General features: G+C 34.6%; 1 long non-coding RNA gene across 1 annotated transcript in view; it reads right to left on the bottom strand.

Annotated features, from left to right (window-relative positions):
- The window catches only part of LOC134273034 (uncharacterized), a 31,999-nt gene extending 30,484 nt beyond the window's left edge, over positions 1-1,515 (bottom strand). Inside the window, exons 1-2 of the long non-coding RNA XR_009993344.1 lie at positions 1,363-1,515; positions 454-519 (exon numbers count right to left, since the gene is read on the bottom strand). This is a non-coding gene — a long non-coding RNA (uncharacterized LOC134273034). The remainder of the gene's footprint in view (positions 1-453; positions 520-1,362) is intronic.
- Positions 1,516-7,901: the final 6,386 nt, after the last annotated feature.

Below are 7,901 nucleotides of genomic sequence, written 5' to 3'. Positions count from 1 at the left end.
ATATTGTATTATTGTTATATTGACTATTATATAATATATCAGATTAAAGCACAATAAATATAATAATAAAAGAGTTTAATGTCAATAAAGTAACTTGATATATTTTCATAAATATGTGGTAGAATTAATTTATGTAGTTCACATTAACATGCTATAAAATGAGAATCCCTGACCCAGGGGCCAAGTTATTTATGATTTTGGAAGAAGGCTTCCTTGCTCATCATTTGTTTGTTTGCGTGTTGTATTACGTCCCTCTGCAGAATTTTTCAATCATATGTAGACGCCACCATTTGCCGGTGGAGAGGTTACCTTTGCCAAAATTGTGAAATTCTAGGGCCGCGAATTTGACAACTTTAGAAGAGGCACCCTTGATCATATTAACCATTATTACGATATATGTACAGGGGGAGAGAACATTTAGAAAGAATAAATCATTTTATGTTCAATACTTACCCGCCCCAACACCAGAGTCCCTGACCCAGCCCTGAGATCAAGATACAATTCTAGAAGAGGCACCCCCTACATACCAATACAATACTATAAACTTAGTTTATCTGCTGAACACATTAAACATATAGAGGAGCAGAGAAAAGGATTTTCTGAGAAATAATGCACTTTCACAGCATAATCAATAGAGCCCGCCCCTCTTCCGCAGAACCCCTACCCCTTAGGTCACAAATTCAACAATTTTGGAAGAGGCCCTTTTAATCTAAATGAAAATGCACCAAATAGTTGATTTTGTTAATACACCGGGGGAATATATGAAATGCTATTGAGAAAATGTGTGGATGAAATGTAAATACTTGGGATCTGCAGCAGTGCTCAAACCCTCTACATGTACCTCATTATAACGGAGGAAATGCAACAGGCCGGTTGGTGTTAATGAAGAATTCAGAGAAAGGGCGGAAAAGCTGTATACCTTGTGTGTCTAGCTGCCCTGCGTGTCAGGCATGGGGTTCCATGACTCTCGCATCTATGGGGAGCCACTATAGTTTCTTCGTTTATTAAATGGTATTCTCATATCTTTTTCGACTCCTTCGTCAACAAAAGAGTACAGCAAATTTCAACTGAGTGAATGTAAACGTGTGTATTTTATAGATATGATGTGATTTCTTATTAATTTTAAAAAGAAAAGTAATGAAATTTCTAATTTTTAGAAGTGACTGCAAGACAGTTTGGTATAAAAAATGTGAAAAGGGGAAAGAAAGCAAATTGTCATTGATTGCAAAGCATAATATCTTAAATTTTATCTTGATAATAAAACATACTTTAAAATTTGTTCAAAATCTCGAAATAAATCAATCAGAAAAAAGTTATTGATACTAGAATTTAAAAGTTTTCCCCTCACATTTACAAACTGACATAAAACTCTTACGTGTAATTGCTCATTTTGTGATCATTCAAGCATTGTGGAAATTTTCCAACCAAAACTGCAATTAACTTAATACTCTGGGAAATCAAGGAAGTTAAAACTGTTGTAAGAAGTTTACTTTCCCTTTGGGAGTGTGATCTACGGTTCAAGTAATGTATGTAAAGCTGAAAATTTTCTTTTGATTAAAAATTAGCATGGCTAAATAAATTTTATGTAAACTTTTTTCCTCTCTTATCGATCACCAATTGTGAAAATTTTCCATGCAAAAAATCTACATGTAAAGTTTAACTATAAGTAAGAGTTAAATTAATGTGAATTAAATCTACTGGAATTCAAGTTAGTTTTAATTCTTTAAAGGTAAATTAACCTAAAATTTATATATGACAAACGCCTTTACAAAATATAATCCATCTCTACAAAATGTAAAAGTATTATAAATTTGTGTAAAAGATAACTATTCAAACAAAGTTAATCAGTATTTCTGAAACTTGATTGCAGTTAACTTATACTCAGTTTTATTGAACGAAGAAAAACTTTGGACGTCTAATAATGGAATCACAGTTTTGTTAAGATTGAAATTTCATATTTAAAAAAAACGGCAAACGGTTAATTTGATTGCTTGTTCATTATTGTCTTTGATTGCTTGTTCATAATTGTCTGACCATCTTCTCTGAAGAAAATCACAAATCTTTTTTGTTTTGTTTTGATATTAAGCTTTTTAATCTTTAAAATATTCAAGATAAAATCACTTCATCTGAGGACAAGCTAGAAGTTCTTTTGACCGCAAGTTTAGTTTAACATTATCTGTTCTGTCCTAGACAATATTGATTAAATATATCTTAACCGAAACTTTACGTAAAGAAACCGGTTTTGTAGGAATGCACTTTCATAGCATAATCAATAGAGCCCGGCCCTCTTCCGCAGGCGGACAGACACACAAGGCTAAAACAGTAAACCCCCTCTTCTTCGGAGAGGGGGTATAATAATACTGTAGAAGCACACATTTTCATGGGGATAAAATTTCGTTGATCTGTCATCTAAAATAGGTTTGAGAACATTTGATTTCGTTGTTTTAAAGTTATCCTATTCAATAAATATAGTCATATAGAAATTTCGTTGCAGATTTTGTTGATAATTGTAAACGAAAAAACCCCAAAATTTAATCCCCCACGAACATTTCTGCTTTTACAGTATTTACAAATCCGCTAGTGCACAATTTTTAGAGTTCAGTGGAGCTTACGCCAAAGGAGCTCAAATTAATCGAAACTGAGTTTACTCTGCATAAAAATGATACTGTATGGAATTTTTATTTTCTGAGTTGCTGTTTATTTTACAACATTTAGTGCTGCTATTTGTGCTGGTATCTTGTTAATTAGACGGAGCACAAAAAAGCTGAAGATACATTTTTATATGATATCCAAAAAAATCCAAAAATACATATTCATTGAATTTTTCCTTACTATTATCCTTAGGCGCTCCCCATGTAAGTCTGTAAATGAAGAAAGATAAGTATATGTTATTAGGTCTACCCCCTCTATACTATAAAATAACCAAGGCTTGCAACTACCTGCCATATTGGATTTCGCTTAAGACCTCTTACTGACTTACTTTAAGGGTTTCTAGGGTATACGGGGCTGTTCATCAGTATCGGGTACTATAATTTATTGAAATAGAATATTTGCAAGCTTTAATCCAGCACCATTCCGCCACTTTCTTGCATTTCTCTATTACTCCGTCACACACAGCTGATCACGACCGAAAGAAGTCGATTTTGTCGCAGAATTTAGTAAAATCGGTACATTTTCAATGAATTATTTTCACATGCATTTTACACCACTGTCCATGCATTTTTTGACAGGTACATAATGATTATCCGTTACTGTAACTCTAAAACCAGCGTATTTAATACAAAGTATACAGTTTATGAACATTTTTAAACAATACACCTTTTTTTCTATTTGATTCGACAGAGACAGATAACAAATATTTATAATGTAAGAATACCTTTGTTGTCAAAGAACATGTCACTGATTATTGGAGTTTCGGTTTCATATGAAAACTTTTATTGTCTCTTTATCTGCTTTACATTTTAAAGTCCGTGTTCACCCAATTTTGGAATAAACACACACACGCACGCACCCTCGCACACACACACACTTTTTTTTTAATTCAGTATTTATTTCAACAGTGAGGGGAAGCTGTATTAATTTCTGAAGCTAATTATGAAACGTCGAAAATACCACGCCTTACTAAAAGTCCAAACTAAGCTGGAAATGGTTCTAAACATTGTTATTTTTAAATTTCTTTGATATTGATTGTATACTGTTTAACGTCCCTCTCCAGAATATTTCACTGATATGGAGACGTCACTATTGCCGGTGAAGGGCTGCAAATTTAGGCCTATGCTCGGCACTTACGGCCTCTGAGCAGGGAGTAATCTTTATCGTGCCACACCTGCTGTGACACGGGGCCTCGGTTTATACGGTCTCATTGGAAGGACCGCCCCATTTAGTCGCCTTTTACGACAAGCAAGGGGGTACTGAGGACCTATTCTAACCCGGATCCCCACGGGGCTGAAAATATCTTTTTTGATCATGTATATTTTATCCACCTTCTCACCCTTTATAGTGGTGTCTATACATCAATAAATTCGCTTGTTTTGAATTTATGTTGGATGGCAGAAAATTCAAATCTAGCGAGTTTACTGGTCCTTAGGAATGGAAATGGTTGGGTTTAGATAAACTCAACATTTGTCTAGAATAATAAAGTGAAATGTAGTTGATCGACAAATGTTGGAAGGTGTGACGTCACAACGAGACTTCAAAATGTTTTGTTTCCCTTCAAGTTGTCAAGAATATTTAACTATTATGGACTACGTAGACATTACAATTAGCCCTTCAGAGCTGCAAATTTTGTCTACTAATCGGCTCTCAGTGCCATTGAGCAGTGAGGGAATGTTTTGTGCCAACACCTACTGCGACACTTGGATCTCAGTTTATATACGGTCTCATCTGAATGATCGGTCTCCACGTCCCAGTTGGATTCGAACACGTAACGACGTAAGGATCAACTCCTTTCTCCGCGACTCTAGAGCAGAAGCCGTAACCACTGTGCCATACACACATGCTTATAAATGAACACAATTGTATATATCTTGAGACATGAATAATATTATAATTATTTTATCCTTTCTGTATTTTTTTGAAGTTCATGAAACATTTGATAAGTTTACATATCTTTGAGATACACACTGTAATGCAGTAGAACCACGCAATTTTATGCCTCAACTCCAGAAAAAAATTAACTACTATCCCAGATAGCGTGACTACGTTGGGCCAACGTTAGTTTTTGGTTGTATGGTTGGTAGAGTGTTGGCGTTGGGGAACAAATGTAGGCCCAACGTTGGTCCAACGTTCATCTACGTTGGTATGAAAGCTAAACCAACGGTGTTGGGCATGTGATGTTGGCCCATTGTAGTAACATGTTGACAAGAAACCGACTTTTTGTTGGACATCAAAATGTTGGCCCAACGTAGGTCCAACCGAGTAAATGTTGACAGGATCAAGACCATTGTGTGTTGGGTATGAAATGTTGGTCAAACGTAGGTCTAACTGAGTACATGTTGACACGAAAGGTGGCCACTTATTGTTAAATATTCATTGTTGGCCCAGCGTTGGTCCAGCTTGATAAATGTTGACAATATAATGAGGCATCGCTCTTTGTTGGGCTTGTAAGACTGGACTGGAGTTGGTCCAATAGTAGGAATATTGGGATTACATGAACAGGTAGCCTGTAATGTTTGAGATGAAATGCTGGTCCAACGTTGGCCCAATATTGCGAAAAGTATTCACCAATTTAGGTTTATTTATTGTAAATCGATGATAATGTGATATTAAGCAACTCATTATTGTCCGTAACAATAACTCTAACCTTGCCCATAACTTTTGATTTAGTGGAGCTACGACTTTCATATTTCATATGTGTATTCCTTGTGATAAGACCTTTCTTTGGGTACCACCAAATTTGACCTTGACCTTGGAGTTTGACCCACTTTTACACAAAAATTCCAAACTTTTACTTTGGCCATAACTTTTGAATGGTAGATACAAGGACGTTCATATTTGACATATACATTCTTTGTGACAAGACCTTTTATTGGATTTCAGCAACTATGACCTTTGACCATGACCTTGAAGAGATTTTCGTACTTATGAAAAAACTTTAACCTTGACAATAACTTTTGAATGGTAAGGCCTAGGACTTTCATACTTCATAAAAGTAATTCTTTTGAGAAGTCCTATTATTGGATACCAAGAACTTTGACCCTTTGACCTTGACTTTGGTGTTTGACCTACTTTTCAAAAACTTTGACCTTGGTCACAACTTTTGAACAGTAGATACTCGGACTTTCACATTTAACATATGTACTCTTTGTGGCAACAGTTTTCATTGGATATCAACAACCTTGACCTTTTGACCTTGACCTTGGAGATTTTTCGTACTTATGAAAAAACTTTAACCTTGACCATAACTTTTGAATGGTAAGGGCTAGGGCTTTCATACTTATATGTAATCCTTTTGAGAAGACCTTTCATTGGATACCGAGAACTTTAACAATTTGACCTTGGAGTTTCGTGATGATTTCTAAATAAATGACATAAGATAGGGTGCTTATATTACACACAATATCTCATAAGAATGACATCTCAACCACAAAAACACAGAAAGCGGGGGACCACAATTCCTTGAATATGCTTGTAAACATTGATCTTCATTATATTGAATGGAAAATTATGAGACAATCTTTAAAAGTCTGTAAATCACATATAGTAATTTTGTATCTTGGTAGATTCTGTATTTAGCATCACTGAATCAAATTTAAAGTGTTGTGTTTTGGGCTCCAAAATAAATAGGTCACAGGTGAAATTCACTGGCTCGGCAGGTGACTCATAGGTCTCCAAGGAAACCGGCATCTTAATAATTTTTTAACCGCGCACTTGAACAATTTAAAGCGTATGTGTCTGTTTATGTGAACGAAAGAATTTAACCCTTGAAATGTAAGTATAGTTTTTGTTTTTATTTTTGAAACAAGTAATAATGTGAAATGCAAAATAAAAGATTGCTTTAAAATATATATGTGACATGTGTATCCACATTTTAATGCCCTGTAAGTTTTTAAATTATCAGTACGGGGCGCTTATTAAACTTTATTAATTGATGACCATCTTAACGTTTATAGGAATTGGCGAGCTTGAACAAAGCAGATATGTCCGGATTTGTAAGTGAACGCGAGAATAAAATATAAGTAAGTTGTTTTTGTATTTGTTATTGATAATTAATAATGTGAAAATCAAACTTAAGGATTGCTTTAAAAATAAGTGTGATGGTTATGAACATTTGAAAATACTATTTTAATTGATGACGATCTTAACGTTTACAGTAATTGCTGAGATGGAAAAAACCTTCTGCTGTCTCTGAGACTATTGATAGTCTATTGAGACTATCTGAGACCGAGGCATCTTCTTAATATGTGTGGGAGACATGGATTCTAAGAACAGATAAACAACAGAAAAAGTAATAAATGATTCATATATAACCTTCCAAAACTCTACAATTAGAACTTAGACTCTTATCAAAGCGATATTTTGTAGTGGACATAGTGATGTGGAATATACTTGAGAGACCTTGAACTTTCTACCTCTTGCTTCTCTTAGTTACATTCCATGGAATACTTTAATGAAAGTGAAAGTGACAAAGAATATATTGTGATATATTTTTAGGAGGAAAAAAATATTTGACCAAACTTGGTGAAATTAATTGTGTCGTATAATATGGGAAACATAATTACAGAATTTAATTAATTTTGTAAGACATTTGTATTTAGGAAAAATTGTGTCAACGTTGATATTTCAACAAACAGCTTTGTATCAACGTTGAACCAACGTAATAATCATATTCATCATTGAGGTCAAGTGTAGGACCAACGTTACAAAATATTTGGTTAGCATTGATATGTTGGAATAGCGTTGTACCAACGTTGACATTTCAACAAAAACGTTGTGCCAACGTTGGACCAACGTCATGATAATATTTTGAACTGAGGTCCAACGTTGGGCCAACGTTACAAAATATTGCGTTGGCGTTGGTATGTTTGAATAACATTGTACCAGCGTTGACAAATAAACAAACAATGTTGTACCAACATAGGCCCAACATGTTGGGCCAACGGCGCGCCAATAAGCAATAAGACATTGGGCCAACGTAAATTGCTAACATTGGCCCAACATAACCAACATTGTTGGGCCAATGTCCTCATGCTATCTGGGTTACACTTGATAACCTATATGTGGGCTTTACACACGAAGAGCACGATTTTCCCTCTGTCTCAAACAAAATTTATTTTTTGTCGAAAACACAATATTATTGACTCTTATCGTAATATTTATCTCAATTCTTTCAATTTATGTAATATTTTGTGCTAAGTTAACGAAAAACTAGCATTTCATTATTTTGGTTAAATGATCAATCT

Source organism: Saccostrea cucullata, unplaced genomic scaffold (assembly GCF_032062105.1).
Source record: "Saccostrea cucullata isolate Sc308-1 unplaced genomic scaffold, CSIRO_AGI_Scuc_v1 ctg971, whole genome shotgun sequence".
NCBI lineage: Eukaryota > Metazoa > Mollusca > Bivalvia > Ostreida > Ostreidae > Saccostrea > Saccostrea cuccullata.
Note: the sequence above shows the minus strand (reverse complement) of the source record. Positions and strands in the feature narration are given on the sequence as shown.